Source organism: Thunnus maccoyii, chromosome 14 (assembly GCF_910596095.1).
Source record: "Thunnus maccoyii chromosome 14, fThuMac1.1, whole genome shotgun sequence".
NCBI lineage: Eukaryota > Metazoa > Chordata > Actinopteri > Scombriformes > Scombridae > Thunnus > Thunnus maccoyii.
This window is the reverse complement of record NC_056546.1, coordinates 4,404,938-4,428,060: the sequence shown is the minus strand read 5'-3', so window position 1 is coordinate 4,428,060 and position 23,123 is coordinate 4,404,938. Positions and strand designations below refer to the sequence as shown.

Here is a 23,123-nt window from a genome sequence, read left to right as displayed (position 1 = left end):
GACAGGCTATAATAGATACTTTTTGTCTATATTGTTGTGTACTGCCTTTATGGACTGAAGCTCTGTTGGTTGAGCATGTTGGATAGGCAGTGTTTTGCTGTTATTGCCTTTATGATGCAGAATATCTTTCAGTTTTTCTATGTTTGTTCTTTTTTCTTCTCCTAACTTTTCATAAGTCTCTTTTTTCTGGATGAAGATGGTCCACCCATTTTTGTACTGGTTGGAAAACACCCACTAGTGGGCTCTATAAATGTGCATAAATCAGCTCCTGCTGTCTACCCAGCTGTCGATCGCCACGCAGCAGAGATGACGCACGTTGACAAAGAGAGTTCTCAACCGATTCTTCTCTCACGCGGGGAAATCAGCACAGGAGATCCAGCAGCGTTTTGCAAAACCTGGGCATTAAAGTTTCATTGAGAACTGTGTGATATCACTTTAAGGAGAGACAACCCTGCCACTCACGTCCGAGGAAACTGCACACATGAGTAACCAAACAGTCTCACAACAGTGTGCATTTAGTAGCTTTCCCAGAACTTTATGACAATCTCTAAAACAGCTAAAAAGCACACAGAGTTTTCCTTAGAGTACAAAATGAATGAATGATCTTAATTAAATTTCACGTCTTCTCTTGTATAGTTTAAATAAAACAAGTAAATAAAAGCAGCACCAGCAAACAGCAGTAATAGCAGCATAATATTTAAAATAAAGTAAAATTACACTTTTGCAAATTCACAGAGGTTGAATTTTATAAATATTAATGAATAGATGCTAAATCTTAGTGTTTATAGCAGACAGTGTTCCTGCACCTTGCTTGAATAAAGATTTTGTTTTTTGCTTTTACATAATGTGTTTTTGTCTGACTTCCACAGTGATATCCTGGCTGCCACTGATGAGATGACAAAGAGCAACACTGAGATGACTGGCCAGGCTGTGCAGCAGAAAATCGAGGCAGATTTAGATGTTCTACTGAGCCTGACCGGTATACGCTGCGTCCGCAGAAACCTTGGGGTGGAAATATGGAAAGGCCCGCTTCTGGCCAATGATAAAAGAGTGTAACAAAGATGCAAGGCTACGGCAAGCTCTTGAGTGGATCGAGTCTGGGGAGACATGGCATGATGTGCTGTTTATGGATGAAACCGCAGTAGCTCTGGAGCACTATGCCAGGAGGAGTTTCTACAGAAAGCCGCAGCCTAAACATCCCTTAAAGCTCCATGTCTGAGGAATGATTTCACAACACAATGCAGCTCCTGTAGTCGTCTTTAAGGGGAATCACGGACAGACAATATCATCAAAGGAGCTGCAGCATCATACGTCAGGGGACATTTCGGGTCGGACCGCCGCTTCTTCCAAGACAATGATCCAAAGCACACTGCTGCTGCAGCTTGCAGGGGGAATCAACAAGGTGAAAACGCCGCCAGAGTCACCAGATTTGAAGCCTATCAAGCTTGTTTGGCACTGGATGAAAGACTACATCTGAAAGGAGGTTAAGCACAAAACAGGAGCTTGTCCAAGCCATAGAGGTGTTTTGGGAGATGAGACTGACCCAAGATTTCTCTAATAGAAGTATTACAGGCTTAAAAATTACTGGAAAATACTGGAAAATTAAATTTCCAACAATTCACACATGCATTTACTGTACAGTATGCCCCCTCTAAATGAGTGTGTAGTACAGTATGTTGTCATTTTTATTTTCTACTGTAGTTTCATCTGGTATAAAATAAACATAATACTTTTTAAAAGCCATCTCTTTGTTTTTTTTGTTTGTTTGTTTATTTGTTTTTCACAAAAACAACACTCATCATGGCAAATATATTAGGAGACCACAAGTAAAGAGAGTGGGGGGGGGGGGGGGGGGGGGGGGTGTGTGGGATCATCTGCTGCGTGCGAACACAACAGGAGAATAATTTGGTCATACAAGTTAATTTAATTGTTATTTCTCACATCGCTTTCTCACATTCAATTGTTATTTCTCACATTCCTTTCTCACATTCACAAACACATCATTAACATTGGAGTGCACCTTTTCGTTAGCACTTAATGGGCCATAGGTATTAGCATTAATCAACGTTTATGCATTGTTCATTACACAAAATCTCCTTATCCACTCATGTTAGTCTAGGAGGGTTAATTGGATATTTAAATAGGAGACAGTGAGATGACAATGTGTTTATCATTAGACTGTTCATTTGCCTTAACGACCTTCCCGAACCAGTGTTGTACTACTTGAGTTAAGTCCGACTGCTTTCGGACTTAGAAGTTGGAGATGAAGACTTGGACAATTTTGTTTGTTTTTGTTAGTTTTTTTATAATAGGCCCTTCTAATTTGGCACAAGATATTAGCTATATTAATTAGAGATGCACCGATCGATCGTCCACTGATCTAAAACAGCTGGTTTTCAGTTGATCGGCCATCGGTGAGCAGCAGATCTGTCTCATATATCCGAATTTTTGCCGATCAGATTCTCCATACATAGCCGCACTACGGTTCACGTCACGCACACAGCAGCAAGCTGTGGCGCAGACAGTATAGCCACACACACACACAAGATGCACGTTGCACACATAGCACACAGACAACCACAGCCACACACATACACACACGCACACACACAACCTGCAAGTCACGGATGCAGCGTGACAGCCACAGCTACATACACACAATATGCATGTCAAACACACAGCGCACAGACAGCATTTTGTAATAACAAAAAAAATCCAATTAAATTACTTATTTAATTCTTATAAAGAAAGAAAATCAGAATCAGCCAAGAAGATTGCAATCGTTGCATCATTAATATTAATATGAGATGGTGACAGCTATGTTATTTTTGATCTTGCCAGAGTGGAGTGCTGGAGACCATCTTGGAACTCGACTCAGACTCAACCTTGATGACTTGGACTCGGACTCGAATGCTGGCGACTCGAGAGTCGACTCGAACTTGAGGTTTAGTGACTTGACTACAACGCTGGCCCAAACACAAAACCCACTGAAGGAAAATTCCTCAAGTTTCCACGGGGGATTTTGGATCCAGAGGTGGGGCGAAAATATTGTAAAGTGGGTTCAGACAAATTAAACATTCAGGCTTCATTTATAGTAGGAGTTTATTTCTCAGTTTTATATTTATCTGTTTTGTCAGCCTCGGATTCCACTGCTAAGAAAGTTAATGTCAGGGTTTAGAGGAACTTCACACAGCATATTTCCTGAGCATTATTCACAGATTTCTTTTCACAAGTCTGTTTTCCGTCGTGCACTTGTTATCTTGAGGTTCTTGCTGCTCAGTATTCCCTTCTGAAACCCCACAACAGCAAAATATGAGCAGAATACATTTTATTTACATGGTCAAATATGAAGAAAAAGCCAAAAATATGAGACACAATCATCACAATTCAGCATTTGTACTTGTAGAGGGAGCGCTACAAAACAGTCTGAGCAGTTTATTCTATGCAGTACAACAAAGCATTGGAAGGCCTGAGATAATTGAAGTTTACAGAGTGGGGAACATAGGCTACATGTTTCTTTATGGGTTGTTAATTTGTTCATACTGTAGCATTAATCAGTATTTATATACAGTAATGTTCAGAGCACAAAATCTCCTTATTATCTCATCATCTTATCATTTTAGTCTGTAACTGAGTCCTTAAAGTCTACTTTTATTCATTTTATTTCTTTTAATGAAGCAATGTTGTACAGTATTACTTTTACCTAATTAATGGTTCTGAGTACTTCTATGGATGGTGCCCTTCAACTGAATGAATGGGTGTGTTTACAGTGGAAACCAGATAGGCCCAGGAAGAGGTGGGGGTGACTGGAAACTGGCTGGGTTGGCTGGAATCCGGCTGGGAGCGTCAACTCCGAGCGGCTGGTACTGTATTTATCAAGCTGTCGAGATCGTTAAAAGAACGCTGACGTGTTGAAACAAATCACTGCCGTTGTTAGTTCATTAGTGCGGCAGCTACATCAAAAAACACAACACTCCAGTCAGAGCAGTATGTAAATTATGTGCCTACTACTTTGCATCCGTATGTCTGATCACATCATTGGTCCATCTTAACTAGTGTGACATGTGATGTAACAATTCAGTAACAGCATTAAATTTGTCCGAGTTTGAATCCTGAAAACTCTCACATGCGGCACCAATGCTCATTTGGCTTTTGTGAAAATGAAACTACATGTATAGCGTACCGTGGGTAGTTCAGTGGGCCCTGGAGGGGGTTAGAACATCAAAACTAAAAAGCTGGGACTGGCTCTGCCTGTTTAGAAAGCTTGTTCTCAGCATGAATTGAGGTAATAGAAGTCTGACAAGTAACACTTTTGAGCCTCTGCTCATAAATTATGGTCATTTTATGCAAAGAGGCTCAAGTTAGCAGCATGTTTCTGTGTTTGTTTGTTTTTTTTGTTTTCAAAAAGCATCAGACTTGTACTTGAACAATACTTAGATACTTAGAAACTGTAGTGTGTATGTATTACACAAAATCCCTGCACTCTTCTTCTTGGACTGGTAGATTTCCCCAGACTGCCAATGACATTGCCAAGTGCTGTTAATCCATCTGTGATTATTCATAGACATAAGATAAATGTCCACATAAAACGACTCTCAAAATGAAGCATTCTGCAGCCTCGCTGAGCTTAAATTTAGATTTTAAGGATGTAACGGTTTATCCCAAGGTACCAGCTATTGTCATAATCTTCTTGGCAAGAGCAACCTTGAGATGTCTGTTTTTCTATCTATGATGGAGCAAGCAGTGGGTTTGGATAAACAATGTACTGTATGTATTGTCAGGGGCCATAAATGTCACAGCGCACAAACAGATGGTCTTACAAAGACTAACTCAGGCTAGATGGCATATTTTGTCTACCTAATCCCTATCCAGCTTTTATACATATATATATAAAATGAAGGATATTCTATGCACACATGGTGTAATCATCATCACACCAACCTGACCTAAACCCTCAGTTTTTCATGAAGGGCCACAAGTTAATTCCTGAATCAGTTTGCAGTCAGACGCATAATGTAGTATTTTAAATACTGACTACTAATCTTTTAAGAAGGATCACCTTGAGTGTGATAGTGACCTCATGTGAAGCAGTCTGATAGTCGATGCTTGGGGCTACAGCTCAGGCTGACACACACACACACACACACGCACACACACACACCCAATCACACAGACTATTACACTACGAGACATCCACCTACACGTGTCATACAATACCCATCCCTCGGCTTATGACATATGCAAGGACACTTACACATCCACACTCTGGGCTGTTTTAAAAAATTATAATACTACTTGGTCAATTCAGAAATATAGCAACATACAAAAATGCATGTGCTGTATGCATAAAGTAATTTATAGGAATTTACATACATACTCATACATAATTTGTGTATAGTGTATTGTAGACACTCTATATTTTTACCCATTTACATTTTCTATCTGAGTTATGGGCAGTAGTATAAAAAACAAACTTTCATCAATACATAATCTGTTGTTTGTTTCACTTTCCTTTTGTCGCAAAGACTGTTTATTACCGATATTTTTGTGAGTTTCAGGTAAAGTAGGTTTAGCTGCTGTTTGTGAGCCAGCTGCTAGAGTGGTTCCTTCTCAGAGCTCTACAGTTTCTATATAAAAGCTTTATATTGGTAAGAGTCTGGTTCACTTTGGGGCGAGTGACTCCAGAATTTCAGCAGTGGATATCTTCCTCGCTCTGATCTGCAGGCGAAGCTTTTTCCACAGCATAAAAAGTAGTAGATGTTTTTTTGCCTTCAACACTAGCATTTAGTGTTGCTAATGTTAATATTTAAGCCTGACAGCAACATTTCCCTAACCTTAACAAACCAGTTTTATTTGCCAAACCTGAACCATACTTTAAGTTGGCATGTGCAGGAATTATAACAAGGATACATATAAAAACACCTTTTTCTAGAAATGCTATGAATTGTACATCAGACTTTCCTAAATAAGATGTGTCTGTCTGTCTGCCTTTTCTCCCTTGCCCCCTTCCCTTCTCATTCTCTCTGTTTCTCTTTCACATACTCACAGAAACACACACATACATGCAGACACTCATAAATGTTTCCTCTCTTCTGGAGCTGTAGATAAGACAGCGAGGTGTGATCAGTGAAACGCTTGCTGTTGGACACCATTAAGCTAAAGTCTTATCGCACCACCGAAATCCTTGTGGGTGATGTCCTGTGGCCTCCTCTCTCTTCCTGATCCTCTCTCTCTCTTTCTATCTTCTTTCTGTCTGTTTAGTCGTCTTATCTCGTCTTCTCTCTGGTTTTGAATTTGATGGGTTTTTTTTCATGTGTCTCTGTTGTCCTCTGTAGACTACAGTAATATGGCTGCGGTTGGGCAAAAACATGTGATTGCAACCTGTGGTTATGACTGTAGTAAGAGTGACAAATACACATTAGTGAAACATTTTCACTATTCTCTTATGAAATACGGCACTTACAATCACTTACTTACAAGACATATCTGATACCATGCATCACATGATTGGGGCTTATATACTGAATATTGAACCATCATTGACTAACGTTTGTGTAATTGCAACGCAGATTTAGTGAGCCGCACAGTGCGAATGATGAACAAAATGGATCACCACACATTATGGACTGCAACATCATGATTTTTATGAAAAACATGGCTCAACAGCAGCGACCCCAATAGCCCCATTGAGCTACCAGAGTGCTACATCCTTCAGGCAGATACAACAGCTAATGACTCTGGTAAGACCAGAGGTGGGGCGTATGCATTTATGTTAAAGCTTGGTGCACGGACAGTGCCATTATTAAGAGGCACTGCTGCTCAGATAATCTAGAATATCTCATAGTTAAGTGAAAAACTTTCCAGAGAGTTTACATCTACTGTTGAGACTGCAGCATACATCCCCCCGGATGCTAATGCTAAGCTCGCAATGAAAGTATTGCATGCTTCCATTAACAAGCAACAGACTACACACCCAGCTGATGCTAAGGCACTCTAGTTCTTATATAGTGTTAGGGGATGGGTCATTACTGTATGACTCCATTACATCATCAAACCACCATTTCAAGCCCACCCAAAAAATCCTGAACACAGAAATGTACTACATAGTTCAGTCTTTTCACATGTTTCCAGCAGTTATTTTCTAACTTGTATAATGTGTTTAAAAAGACATATTTTTTCCTTTACAGGGACTTCAACAACAATAAATGTGTTCAAGCGCCAGGTGAATTTCATCAAGGCCCACAGTAATGCATGCAAATATGAAAAAAGAACGAGGAAAGATTCTGATTCAAACATGGAAGAAAAAGTGTTTTAAGGGACCCCTTGTCCGTCGTCAAAATTTAGCCCAACTTTGGACCGTTATTCAGCCTCCTTCCTGACAAGCATGACATGGTCGGTACCAATGGATGCCTTAGGTTGTCTAGTTTCATATGATACCAGAATTGTCACTCTAGCTCTAAAACTGAGTCCACTACAGTCTCTGAAAGACAATAATGCAATAATTGCATAATTTTTTTAACGCATTAAATATTTAAAATTAATTCAAATTTAATGCATTAATTTTGACAACACTAGCATCATGAAATGTGTAACTTTGTAAACAACTCTATTGGGTAGTTAATGTCAAATGAACATCAAATCTAATATTAAAACCTCCATAAAATCTATAATGTTTTAGAAGTAGTAGCAGCAAACCCATTTATAGTAACCTTATTAAGACCTAATGAGATATGTTGCCCCCATTAGCAGATTGTAAAACATAAACAACATAAATAAGCAGAAGTAAACATAAATGGCAGCGGTGGCGTTTGGCCCTCATGAGCACACCAGCTTTGTTTCACTCCCATGAACACAGCATATTATTGTGGCTAGCTGCTAATTAGACACAGTTAATACTCTCATTCATCATTATCAGAGCTGCTCACCACAGAACCCATTATGCTGAGGGCCTGTGTTTGTGTGTGTATGTGTTTTCATATATGTGGGGGGAAAAAAAAAAAAACAAGATGAGCTTAATGACCCTTGTTAGTACACAGCTCATTTGTATCAGTATGGTTTACACACCTTTCTCCTAACTGTACACACACACATACACAGACACACAAACTATTATTCTCCCAGAAATTATAATGCAAATACTAGAACAAGACTGAATAAAACATGATGTCAGGTAGCTTATGTAATGTCTTCAACTGTGATGCAGCAGACCAAAGTCAGCCCTTGATTACACTTCAAGGTTGTGCTGAAATACGCCCACTAGGCAGCGTTTGATATAACAATACAGAAATGAAAGTAGGGTGAGATATTGATGGGAGAATAGTTGAAAGAAGTGAGGTGGAAAGCTATGTAGCTGATGATACACACAGACAGTGAGCGGAGATATTGGATGTGACCAAGGAGTCAAAAGTGTCGACTGCTCTGGGGCAAGTAGATTGGAAGACTGTGCGAGTCCCTTCTCCAGATATTTCATCATGAAGTCCAATTAGTGTTTCCACTCTGCTGAAATGGAAGGCAAGGTATGAACCAGTGAAAAATTTAACATCAAAATTGATGTTGTAACCAATTGGCTGAGGGTGGCTTTCATTTTCATTAAAGGGTCCAATGGGCTTGTAACTAAAAAAGGTCACCACTTGTAATCCCCCAGCCATTGCTAGAAAACTCAAGGTGAGAGTGAATGAGTAATGATCTGCTCTCCCTTTGGAAACTATTTCCTGGCTGTACTGAGGAAAGTGTTAACATGAACTGCTGCAGTAGAGCTGCTTAGCGGTTAGTTACGAGGTCTACCGAGCAGCTGCAAGGTGTGAATGTCCCTACCTACTAAAGCTAGAGGCAGTGCTGATAAAAGAAAACCTTTTCTTACTGACAGAAAAAATTACAAGACTGTTAGTGAACTCTTACAGTTAAGTGAATAATTCAAAAGAACAATTCCAACCAATTAGCACCAGCCACCAGCCAAATGCAAGTGGCAACATATGCAAGTAGCTGGTAGATTTGCTTCACTCACCAGCCAAAAATCAATGGTAATCTATTTAGTGTCTGGTAAAATTTGAACATTCACTAACCATTTAGCCAATGGACAAAAAAGTTAATCCTGCACCCTGATTCCAAGTGAACCAAAATGCATCACTACAAGCCAATCAGTGATCGGATTACATTCCCACCAGAAAACAAACTGCTGCAGAGTTAATGACCTGAATGAGACCACTTCCTCAAAGTGTCTTGTAGGGATGTGCAGAGAGTCCGGTATTAGTATTTGTATCTGTATTTGTTGAGGCAGCAAAATTATTTGTATTTGTATTCGAATAAAAGTGGTAAGTAAAGTAAAGTTGTTTTTATTACACTTTTAATTTTAGAAAATTAAAGTGTTACAATAAGTGTTCTTGAAGCATGTGTCAGTACTTCAGCTTTATCTCTGGGGAACACTACCAACTCTGGGAGTGATGTCCAAATTAGGAAATATGCGTCATGTAGCAGGTGGAAGTGACTCCCCTCACTGAGACCTACTGATAGACGTCACAGCGGAGCAGAGAGGAGACACTGAGATAGTGATGTAACCGACCTGCACTCTGGTATTTCACATGGTTTATTTTTCTTCCTGAAAACAAATAATTTTTTAAATATTTGTATGAAACAAATATTCGTAAAAAACCCCACTATTTGTGCTTTGCCGAATAATTTATTTTAGTGTCTTGGTACGGTTGTTTTGGTCTGCACCCAATTGCCATGTTCAGACCTGCCCGATCTAATTGCACCAAGGGGGGAAATGAACCAGAGTCTGATTCAACCGGACTAAACAACGCAAAACCCTGCACACTCACACAGATGTTCCCACTTATTCTGACTGATTAGACTTTTCCCACATAAACAGGTGCAGGAAAACTAATAGGAGGGTCGGAGAGCTGTCAGTCAAGCACAGTCTTTACCCGCCTACACAGAAGGAGCCTTATCAGGAAAAAGTCAACATTCTGTTTGGAGAGGGGATTGGAAATTTTACATTTTAACCACTGTATCCTGAAGTCTGAAAACGGCAAAGGCTTTAGATTCAGTTGTACCACACACATAACACATTTTAATTAACTTCCAAAATCTTTACTTGAGCTACATGTGAAGACAATGTTGTTATAAGTACATCAACAAATCGACCAAAGCAGCTCAATATCAAATGACACAAACTTTACAAATGATGAACATTGTGAAGTTTCTTTCGTACAAACAATGAAACAAACTTCTGAGATGGCAAATAATCTGACATATTGATTGTTCATTTAGTTGAAAGTCACTAATGTATTGATTTCCTCAAAGCTACATTGGCTGTGAGCTGCCTCCTATTTGGCAGGTTTGATTATAATTTGATGGTTTCAGTTCATCAATCATACCGAAAACAGAAAAGATTTGATTCTATTTTAGGAATTAAATTCTTCAGAATGAAACAGATTCTGGGTGGTTAAGGCCTTGTTTTTATGGGGAGAGGAGACTGTCTTTTCTGGAGATAATGGTTGTGCAAGAGCTCGTAATAATCACATTCCTGTGTATTAACCTCTGTATTAACAAATTAACCTGTGGGTTGATGGAAGAAGCTATGATTACAGGTATGGCATGTCAGTCCCTCCTGGACTTAATTGTGTTGTTTTGTGATTACTGAGACCTGAAATTATTTTGAGGAAGCTTATTTTTTCCCTTGAATTATTTATATATTTATTTTTTGTAAATGCACTGTAACTGCAGAAATTCTCCAAACAGGGAATAAAATGGGTTGTCCATTATAGCTAAAGAAATTCACTGTTTTTCTGCCCATTTTTTTACCTTTAAACAATTTTTATGCCAACCAAAGAGTACGAATAATGGGAACACTTAATACCACAGCCATTTTTAAAAGTTTCCTGAACTTCATCCTGTATAATAATTGAAAACTCTTACAAAATGTGAAATGACAACTACATAATACCAGGTTCAGACTATATAATATTTTTTGTCTGATAATATGTAATTCCGCCAAATTAGGCGATTATGGAGTCATAAATTCTGGCCGAGAGACATGACAGACACATCCTAGCTTGCTGTTTTTCATAACCTGCATGATGTCATCGGATGAAGGTGCCAGTGACTGAGCTCCAGGAGCAAGAATGTAAACAAACAATGGCGTCTGAAATGGTGTGAATGATACTGGCTGTCTGGTTGCCATAGCGCCACAAACTTTTCCTTTATTTCACCACGCAGCATGAGCAGCACAGACATCCTTCCTTTTTCGCTTCAGCATGTTTACAGTTCTGAGCAGAAGAGCGCTCTGTGCACATATTGGTCAACATCATGGAGCACTTTTGAGGAGGTTGTCGTACTAGGTGAGAGAAGGTGAGAAAACTCTTTTTGTTTGGACTTTGTGAGGCGTCTCAGATGCAGCATCGGTTGTCGTCCACTATGATATACTACACAGGATAAAACGATCAATTAGACGTCTAAAGTCTGTCAGGTGAGGCAATTATCGGGTGATATTGTGTAGTCTGAACCTGGCATAAGTGTCTCTGAATCATTCTGCATCTCCTCGCCCTCGCTCTCTGTTGTAAGGTTGTTGCATAAAAAGATTACACCACAGAGGTTTTTGTAGAGGAACCATGCTTTTATTTTTGGTTTAGGATAAAAATTACATGTATTTAGATTTCTAAATCAGCTTCCTGTAAACTCTCTAGGTTGGCTATAAACAACAATCTTCCAAGTGATTTTATATGTAGCATTCTGGTAAATGTGTATTTTGTATTTAGTTACAACATCATCATCAACTAGGAGGCTGTTTGTTACTGACATTACACTTATTCAAATACATCCCATTTACCAATCATTCCTGTGCAAATGGACTTTACGGCAACACTTTGAAACTTTATTTTTCTGCCTCATCAAACCACATCACCAGTTTTCATGAAACTGTTGTGTACGTCACAGATAGTCAGACTCGAAACAGTATAGTACTCAGGATTATCTTCTACTACTGCATCTTCTCCCCAATACGTGGCTTTAAAAACTAATCATAAGTCAATCAGGAGTTTCAGTTATTAAAATTTATGGAATATTTAAATTTACACAAACACTAAATTACTTTGATTTACACAGGAGAGTAGAGGGAGGGAAAAAAAAACATAAAAATTCAAAAGAAATATAGAAATAGAAATGTTGTTAAAAACTGTATTTTATCTCATGTTTCTTTAAATCTGGAAGCTACAGCGCATCACAAAATAATCCGGTATCCTTAACATTTTATTTACTTCAATGCAGTGATAAAATACTTAGAACATGTCTGATATGCTTGGACCCCCACAGAATAGTTCAAAAAGAGTTTGAACTATGCTTGACTGCACAACATGAGTTTGTAAAGATGCAGCCACTGACCACAGAAGAGTTTAGAGGTTAATGCACTGCACTAAAGCCACTACATAGAAAAATGCTGTTATGATATGAAAAATACCTGCTTGGCTCCGAGAATATGGAAATTAATGGTTATTGCTTATTGCACAGAGGAAGATAATTTCTTCCATGAATTAGAGGAAGCTGACTTACGTAAAACTGAAGTTGTACTTAGAAAGTAGAAATTAAAATAAGAATTTGAGCAGTAAAACTTACTGTAAAACAGTTTTTGTTCTAAAAGTAATGCTGAAATTTGTGGTCAAAGCTAAATAATTGACCAAACGAGGGCTGTCAACCCTCCCGTCATCCTTCAACCAGCGCAAAGCCCCGAAATTAACCAAATGAATCCATATTTATTGCACAATACTGAGAGTAGTTGCCAAGTTTTCACTGTTTTCACATTCCTCCTCACATTTGTTACCATCAGAGCTCAGCAGAACACAGTCCATTACATCTCATGTGTCTGGGTATCTGCATGGATATGTGTGTTCTCACAGGAGAGGGAGAGATGTGGGTAATGGCCCTTGCTAATGCACTACTTGTTTGTAACAGTGTGTGTTATTCATCGCCCATGCTTGACTGCTGCCACTGCCAGACCAGCAGCACACACACACATGCATACAAACATTCACACAAAACCAGTCAGAAGAACTTGGGCATTGTTCATAACCTCGATGAGGTCTGTTGAGCTTGACTAAGGAAGGAGGCACAGAGTAGTAAGAAAAGGAGAGAGGCAGAAACGAGGAGATGACCATGTCTTTACTCTCATTAACATGGATCTTTTATAACCCCATGATTTCCTGTCATTTATAACACTTGCATGGTCATCTGTGTTCTTAATCCCATGTGAATCTGGCATTTGTAAAATAAAAATTACACTAGAAATTACAAACTTAGGTTGTCTAATGTTATTATTTAAACCAGCATCTCAGTAATGTAAGGTCTTTTATTTGATTAGATGTTCTATGTTTTTATTATTTGATCAATAAAAATTAAGATAAGATGAAGAAAATTATGTATTTTTTATTACATAAATTAAAATGATTTTTATTTTTTAATTCGCTTTTGGTGAGAATTAATTAGATTTTTCTTATTATTTTGATACAATTTTATTTTAAGGTTAATAAAAACAATAGTAACTTTAAGCCCCATCCATCTTAGTTATTGTTGCTATGACTATACATCAAGCTTTTCATTCTGGCACCACACATAATTCAGTTTCGAGTGATAACGGAGGCAGATTTACTGCACAAAATGTTTGTAATTCTCGAAACAATACGTCCTTGAATTCAGACAGAAGCAGGCTCCTCATTTCTAGCTGGCCTGACAGGACAAATGTCCCTGGCAGATTTTATCAGCTGTAACTAGCTAGCTAATTAAGCCCATGAGTTGGTTTAAAATGCTGCCTGCTAAGTAGTTGATGATCCATGTGGAAGACATGAAAATGAAGAAACAGCATGATTCTTGTAATCCAGTGTAGAGACATTTAGTCCTAGAATTATTATTACAAGGAAAATATAAGATTAGACTATTAGTTCATTCCAACATAATCCTCTTTGGCTGCTTTGCTTACATGATTTTTTTCTCATTTTTAACCATATGATTAAATTATGTATCAAGTGAAAAGGCTAGGGCTAACTAACGTGTTTGGTAAGCATAAACCTATCTCAGGTAATGTTGGTTGGAGTTCCTGGAGTATAAACTTCCCCAAATACAATAAAGAGCAGGACATAGCTCCTAATGTTAGCCTAAACTCTGATCACACCTTGCACTTATTGTCACAGAGTGGGGAAATACTACACACTGGATGTTTTAGTTGTGAATGTATCCTGTAACCCCACAAATTAATGTAGTAAGTTAATAATGTACTCCATATCACAAGGTTGATTAGTAAGCTAGTTAGCCGGGCATGCTAACAATTGTAGTTTACATTAGAGCAGATAAACACACTGTTTATCCATTCCTTTCATTAATGTTTTTTTGTTTTTAAAAAGGGAAAGGGAAAAAAACAGAACACTTTAAAATCTTTATGTAGGCTACATATATTTCTTATTACTGCACCATGCACACCGCTTCAACATGTGGGGGAATCCAAAGCTTGACAGACCTGCCGTCCCCATTGCTAAGCCTATGATTGGACAAACAGTCAATTATTAAGAGTTTTTATAGCATTTTCAGGCTCATTTTATTTACCAACATGATGACTGATTTGGAGAAGGAGCAAACTAAAATGTAACAAAACAGCACAATTTCAAAAGATTATGGGATGGATGACACATTGCATTTGGCTCACCTCGGGGCATGCTATTCTCCTCGTGAGTTAGTCAGTAAATTTGACTTTAATTTAATAGTTTAGCCCATAAAAATGAAACCACATACAGTGTAGCACTTGACATTTCCGCGTATTCAGTGTGAATATTACGGAAGCCCTGAAAGGCAAGCAAGAAAAAAAAAATCTGATCTAAATTCTTTTATCTCTTGTGTTTACGAGTATGAGTGATAAACACAAGAGAGAAAAGAGTTTAGATCAGACTTAGAAATTGGATCTCCAATTTTTTTTTTTTTCTCGCTTACCTTTCAGGGCTTCCGTAGCATATGGCTAAACAGTAAAAAAAATAATGCCATATTACAGCTCTGAACAAAGTTTTACAAAGAATCTTTTTCATGCCACTGCCAACGTCTCTTTCACTGCAAATCTGCTGACAAGGTCTTTGACACTGCTGACAAAATCTTTATTGACTTAGCAACTCATCACACTGAGATTAACCACTCCACAGTGCCGTATAAGTTTAAATCAGGTTTAACAAGCATGTCCCACTTCACTACTTCCAACACTTCAGCGACACATGGCATAAGAGGCTTCCTGTAAGATTTACACATGATGTGATGAATATGTAAATTAATGTGTATCCACCTACACATTAACAGCTGTGGATTTTGACTATAGCGTTTGTACATAAATATCTCCCTAATCACCTAAACCCAACAATACAGCTCCCATTAGTATAGGTTGAGCAGTTTGAGGTTTTTTATAAATGCCAAATGCATCAACACAGAGGCAATTCTACAGCGTGCCTGTGCATACTTATAGCTATATCCTGTCATTTATGTATTTAAGGATTTACAGGCTCAACAAAGGAGATAGTGCTGGCAAGGTGAGCAGAAAGTGACAAGAAAATGTTTAAATGTACTGAAAGGACCTTGAACATGGAGCTGTGCACTGAATGGTTATTTGTAGAGCTCAGGAGCCAGCTGACATCCCTCCCACATTACTCCAGGTAACATGTGACCTTCCAGTCCTGATGGCATCCGTTACACTACCCAGACAGAGTCTCTGGGGATGTTGCGGTAATGTGTTGAGCCGCCTCTGGCTTTCCCTGTCAGTGTAAATTCCTAACGGGAACTGGCCCGATGAAAACGCATGATCAAGGAGAGATTACATTTTTATTATTCATTACAAATAATGTGATGAAATAAGCAAATTTAGAAGTCTTGATAGCAAATTAGATAGAAGTACTTATACCATTTACGTTTGGAGTTTACTGAATCAATGTCCCTGTCTCTCAGGCGTCAATGCCACACCAACGCTTCTGTTGCGTTTTGTCAATAAAACCTAATGTTTTTTTTTTCTTTTTTTTTCAATCAATTCTGCAACATGTTCCACAACCTCTTGTCTTAAAGCACAGAGGTCTGCTGGGAGGAAAAAAACATACATTCAACTTCAAAAGAGACATCGTCGACTCTTGGCGGTATATTTGAGCTGCTGTATTTCTATGTGAAACTCTGCAGTCCAGGACAATCAAAGGTTTACTCTCTGGAAAAATCGTCGACTTTCACTGCGTCATGTTGAGGTCACAATTGTTACAGCCTCTGAAATGCTCATCTATAATGAATGATAATGCATTCTTTCTGATCCTATCCTGTATCCAAATGTGCCACAGGGAGACTGTCCACCCGAGAAAACCACAGAAGGCCATTGTTCATTTCCTGTTTTTAAAATTTAACCACAGTCATCCCCTAACCTTAATGTAATCATGCTAGTAAGAGCTATATAAAGAGTTAAGACTGTTTCCATGGTTGATACTAAAGAGAGTCAATCAGGTGGCCTATTCTAGTGCTGGGTAGCCAACCAATGGAGACTCCCAGCAACCTTGCTAGCTTATCAAGGGCCTGGTATGCAGCAGACCGCCATCTTGTTGCCCGCGCTCTGCTAACATTAGCAGCTCAACCTCTTTGTTGGCTGAAAGCATACATATAAGGTGGAATTTTACTGTGCTGATCTGTCGGGAGATGCAGTGACTCGAACCATTCAGCAGTCAGGTTTTGGTAAATGGAGGGCTTGGTGACAAATCTGATGCCAAGGGGAGCATCCACTGAAGATTAGAGATTCCAGTTAAGTGGCGAGCCAACCTACAGGTCCGGAAAGAGGAACTGCACAGACTGTTGTCTTCCGAAGATGGATTTCCTTCCTTGCTTCCTCATGTGGTAGGACAGACTATTACACTGATACAAATTTGGACCCCAACGATCAATCTACTAACTGAACTTAAAGACTGAACTCAGGTTCAAAAAGGGGTTCTTTGTGCACACTTTATTATCTTAGTTTGTTATTTTAAGGAAACTGTGTTGAGCCTGGATGGCAAATATCCACGTTTCTGTAACATGAACAAAGTGATCATTTTAACCCAAACCGTGATCTTTCCCTAAATCCAACCAAGTGGTTTTTGTGCCTAAACCTAACCAAACCTTTACCACAGCATTGTAACATCAATATTTTTTTAGTAGTTATTTGTAACGGTTTTGGAAAGCACAGACAAATGATGTTGCCCTGCCAATTACTGCTGACAGGAGTACATGGACAAACGACATACTTTGTCATTTAATTTGGAGGACTTGTTGGCCACAGGTGTAAATTACCAAAAGTGTGTGGGCATGCCCCTGAAGCACTGGGCATGGCACACTTGACTGCAAGTCACATTGCATGGCAAGGTTCATGTTTGTATTACAGAATGACAAAATGTCTAATTTTACATGGAAATACAAAGCCTTACGTGGTAAATGACTGCATTTATATACTGTAGTGCCTTTATCCAAAGCTCTTTACAATTTGCTGCTTCTCATTTACCCCTTCGGACACCTTTCACACACTCACACACCAACAGCAGCAAGCTGGCCTATAACCAGTGGGAGCAATTTGTGGTTCAGTATCTTGCCCAAGGACACTTTGACATGTGGACAGGAGCTGGGGATTGAACCTTCGACCCTGTGATTAGTGGATGACCCGCTTTACCTCCTGAGCCACTTCCAGACTTATTCAAGCTGTCTCTCTGTCTGGATTGATGCAGTTCATCGATAATTACCCAGCAGTAATGTGGCTTTGTGCACCAGCAGACCTACAACTAGATTCCAATTACCAGGCCATATATTTTTTTGCCATTACTTCTATACATGTTCCTAATTTGGCCCTTAAACTTAATCTATAACATTGTAGAATAGCAACATGTTATCTCCAGGCTACCAAACCACTAAGGTGTACCTTAAGATTCTGCTTTAATGGGGAAAAAAAATACTCGGTTGAAAAAGTGTTTGTGGTTTTGGCTGGGATAAAGAAGGACCTGCAGTTGTTGTCAGATGGTTATCCCTGAGTTCATTATGCCTCCACAGTCATTCTGTCAGCCCCTAAAGAGGTTACCATGGAGACAGTAGAGAGAAAGGTGGTGGTGGGGGCGGAGGGGGTCTGCTGACACGGAGCAGAACTTGGTAATTGGCAGATTATCAGAAGACAGAGGTTACTGTTGCCCTACAGAAGGTTCACAGCATCATTGTCAAAACAGCACACACTCACATGTTGTCATCCACCACACAATCCCGCTATCTGGAGGGGGGAGAAAAAAAAAACAACAAAGGGAGGAATATCTACAATAAACAGCATTAAATACTGTGAGGAGAAAATAGCTGGTCATCAGCCTTTCACCCATTCTCCCATTATAGCTGAACTGAACTGGAGGGGGGTTCCACATCGCCCGGGGACACAGGGAGACAGAGCCCTCAGAAAGTTGTGCTCTGATAGATTGAAGCAGCAGGAGTCCTTTCCAGAGCTACTGTACGGGAGGAGGATGAGTGTCACTGTAGTTTAGAGATAAAAATGTGGACATCTGCTTCCTTTTTAGTCGATAACTTGCTTTCTGTGTCTCAGCCTCAGAATCAGGAACGGAGAATTCGACAATTTAGGGGGCATTTAACAGCTCCTGTTTGACTAATAATATTGTGATGTGTTATTGATCCCTATAGGAGACATCTCCTATGGTGGCTGCCTCCTGGCTGAATTGAGGATCAGCGACAGAGCAGCACAGCAGGAGCAAACAGTGAGTCACTGCCCTGCACGAATAAATTTTAGAGACATATTTTTCCTGTTGTGGTAAATCCTGGGGTTTTTCTTGTCAGGATGAGATTTTATTAGTTTAGTAATTCAATAAATGTTCTCTATTCTTATTTTACTTGTAACTGTGTTTTCAGACTGAGTGCAAAGCATTTGTATGTTTGCACCGCCTCTGAAATTCACTTTATATTGATATATATTGACTCTGGAAACACCTTTTAGAGTGCAGTGCCCCTTCTTACACTGACAAACAGGTTAGTTATTTGGTTGATTTTGATTTTTTTGTCATCCCAAACCATTTGGCAAATCCACAATGGGTTTACAAGTCAAAAATAAGATAAAATGGACAAAAATTCAGTTAATAGATCAGGACAGCATGTCTGTTGGGTTCTGATCGCTATTGTTGCAACTGTAACACTAAGGCTAAAATGTAATGAAACCAGGAAACAATGGTGGATAATGGCCATGCCAGATGGCTGCAAACTGTACCTCTGGTTCAACTGGATACAGATCAAACACTGATGTTTGTGTGATTTCTATTTCCCCTCCCCATTCCATATCTCTGCTGCTATTGGTTAATGACTCAACTGGCTGCAGAGGGAGTTGGACGAGGAATTTAGACCTTAATCAGCGCTGTAACCAACACTAACATTTGTAAAGTCTTTTTAAGTGTAAAATCTTACTGTATAATGAATAGTATATGGTGAAATAAGCTCACTTCTTCTTGTGGTTTCCTTTACAATCCACCCTTATCACCTGATTGACACACTATGCATCAAAAATTGCACTATTCCTTCATTAAGTCACTCAAACCAGAACATGCAGGCATTATACTATTGAGATCAGTGCAACTTCCTCTTCCCAGTGATTGCTGTTTCCCTGATGTCTGAGTCTAAACATTGGTAATTTTGTGGCCAGGCTTGTGGGCGCACCCATGGCACACTTGGATACCTGGTGGGATCAGAAAGAATACATTATCATACATTGAAGGTGAGCATGTTAGAGGCTGTGAGAATCACATTGGTTACTTTCATCCCCTTTAAACACAAGGCTTTCCCCTTATGATGCAAATGCAGTGCGCTTGTGGATTGGCGTCGCAACTCCCTCCACTGCGCCTCTCCAGCTTTTTGAATATAAAGGGAACTGCTAGCAAAACACCAGATATATTCATCATAAAAGCAACACACCAAAGTTACACAATCCATGAAATGTAGCTTTTGTTTGTTTTACCCTTTCAGTATTTCTTTAACATTAATATTGCATCAAATGTCCAATCACTGTGGTTTTATATCCCTGGAAGACTGACACTCCGATGTTTCCCATTTATATACAAACATTTCCAAACATATATAGCTTGTTCAGGGCATAAATCTATATATAAACAAAAGAAAAAGGGTTAACCTCTGCGGTGGCATTTGGCATAAGTGGTTATAATAAAAAGCTTATAGTGATGTGAGCATATGTACAACTGGAAGATTCAGTGGGTGTCACATAGTGATAATATTACCTAGGTACTCATTGAGCTCCAAAGCAGCTGTATGCGCTAACAACTTAACAATAAGTACTGTGTATGTAATGGCTGGCCTCTCCACCCTGTGATTTTGTTAAATGGACCAGCGTTTCTCAACGATGCATTTCTCTAAATGTGTATTTTGTCCCGCTCAGCCAAACAAGCTGGTAGTTTTATCTATGTGCACTTAACAATCCTCTGCAAACTATTAAGAACAAGTAGACATGGACGCAGGTGCAAACACACACACACACGCTGTTCAACTTCATAATCACAAGTGTAGACAATCAACATAAAAAGGAGATTATGTTCAGTGCTAAGAGTGGGTGGGAGTTGCACTCTCATGCAGATGGCATCATTTTCTGTCCATTGCAGCAGTTGCTTTGAAATGGCAGACAGAGGGGGGTTCAGCTGATACACTCCCCGTTCAAAGGGAACCGTCGGCGGCTGTGTGCCCCCAGGCCAGCAGCACATCTCATGACAAGATAATGAGAGTTTAACATCAAGGCTGTTATTAATTTACTATTAACATCAGAAGTGTGATAATGTTACTGTCGCTTGGAGAAAAGGGGGGGTGTACTTGCGGGTCTGCGGAGAGTGATGATGATGTGTTTGGATTTCAAGGTCTAAAGAGGCATTAGATAACGCTCAGTTCATTCAAGGGTGCAAATGCATACTTGTACACACACGGATGAATGCATTCAAACAAGTGCATGCACGCTGGATAAAAACACAAATCTGAAAATCCTTAACATACAGAGCACAGTTTGGACTTCCATTCGGTCTCTTTCGCTCTCCAGCGGTTCAGACGGCGCAGCAGAGAGCAGGGGTCAGCTTTTATGGATCTGAGATAATTGAAAACGATAAATATGGCCTTTCAAAGCAAAGAAAATAAACTCAGCCCTTCACTAGATTTAATGTTCAGCCAAGCGGCAACACTGGCACAGAGTCAATGAAAGGGATTGCCAGAAACACACCTTTGTGCATTGATGGATGTGCACGCTAACACACACACACTCATACACACATACACACACACAGAATGGATAACGTAGCCCCTCCGAGGGTCATGTCTGTCTTTAGGAGGACATCCACCACATCCTTGTTAAACAAGACAGCTCTGGAGATTAGACACGATGATGTGCTCGACACCCCGAGGAGAAACAAAACAGGCCCACCTAAATATTTAAATATGTTCTTGACTACGAACTGTATACATTTGAATATATGAATAATTCACATTCATTTATATAAATTTTCAAACAAAAAGCTAAGCGTGCACAAGGGAGACAAACTTTGATAAGATAGTAGATAGGTAATAGCAATAGTAAACAAATAAAAACAGAAAAACCAAGAGTATCAGTGTTGATGTAACTGGGCCTCAGTTGGGAGTTGGGAGCAAAATTGACTCGTTGAGGAGATTTTTTTGTTTTGTTTTTGTTGTTGTTTTTTTGGAAAGTTCCACCGCGACAAAAAGGAGACAGTGAGCAGTGAAACTTTAGGCTCTGGCCAGACTGAAGCTCACACTGAACACACAGATACTCTGTGAAGGTTTTAGCCAAAATGCAATTAAAATAGACAATCAAGCAATCTATCTAACTTACATTAGGGAATAACATGAGTGGAAGATGGAAACACAAAGGAGAACCATTTATAGCTTGATATAATCAAGTGCTTATCATGAAATCATGAGTGCTTATCAAACGTATTTTCTACATCATCTTTATGAAATACCAAATTGATGAAGTATTTAGCGTGTCCAAAATATGAAAATATGCACAAATGTTGTTGGTGGCAAAAATGGTTTCAGCAGAATAGAAAAATGTGTATGGGTACAGGAGAGAATTGAATACAGTCAGCATTGAATACAGTCAGCATGGGAAACAGTTAGTGTGTCAGCAGCATTCAGCATATAAAGTAAGAGTGTCTGTTTTTCTGTATGTTGAATAGTTACAGTGAATCCAGTCAGGATGCCACCAGGGAGCCTCTATCCCTTTAGGATAGACATAAACAAATGGGAGAAAGCCTCAGCTGGACCCAGAAGTCTGGGTGAGCTGGAGGGACTTTATCTCCCAGCTGGTCTGGGAGTACCTTCCTAGGCCCTGCATCTGGAGGAAGCTGCAGCAGAAAAGGACATCTGGGATGTTCTGCTTACCCAGCTGTGACTGTGAATCTAAACCTGGGAACACAAAGACAGATGGATGGAAGGAAAACAAAGTAATAGAAGCTTTTTTTCATAGTTTCAGAACAAACCTTTATTGAAATAACTTTTTTTTAAAGCCAATAAGCTTTAGATTATTTTGGCCTCTAAAGACACACTGATTCCCACAGTAGCATTAGACTGTCAACAGTCCTGGTGGTTTTTATGTTTGAAATAAAAAGTCATGAGAAGTAATGAAACATCTTCATGCATCTTGGTTGTGTAACCACAGGGGTTTTTAGACTGTGCTTTAGCTCTGTCATTAACTAAAAAGTTGAGCAAAACATACTGCCATTTGGCGCTAACTGCAGTTAGCTTACAGCCAGCTGGTAAAAGAGAGGGACCCCGGAAAGAGACATCACCATGATAATGATTCCCATATATAAACTCCAGCTGTTAGCTGGAGTTAGCTTAACTTTCAATGACATGAGGGCTGGCACAAATTATTTCTGTAGCTAAAAGTAAATTCAGTACAGGTGTATGAAATAACCTTTAAGGTGCTTTCACACAACGAGTGGTTGCCGCTGCCGCCTCCATTATTTCCAATGTAAAAATGATGCCACTGCGACTCTCCATATGACAATGGCAACCACAGGTGGGCAGGTAGGCTATCTGAGTTTTCTGAATCATACATCTCTTCA

The 23,123-nt window shown here is 39.3% G+C and overlaps 1 long non-coding RNA gene across 1 annotated transcript; it reads left to right on the top strand.

Moving 5' to 3' along the window:
* The first annotated feature begins 18,684 nt into the window (after positions 1-18,684).
* On the top strand, positions 18,685-22,589 carry LOC121912238. Its single transcript, XR_006100036.1, has 3 exons — positions 18,685-18,758; positions 19,691-19,762; positions 22,233-22,589. It is a non-coding gene; the product is annotated as an uncharacterized LOC121912238 (long non-coding RNA).
* Positions 22,590-23,123: the final 534 nt, after the last annotated feature.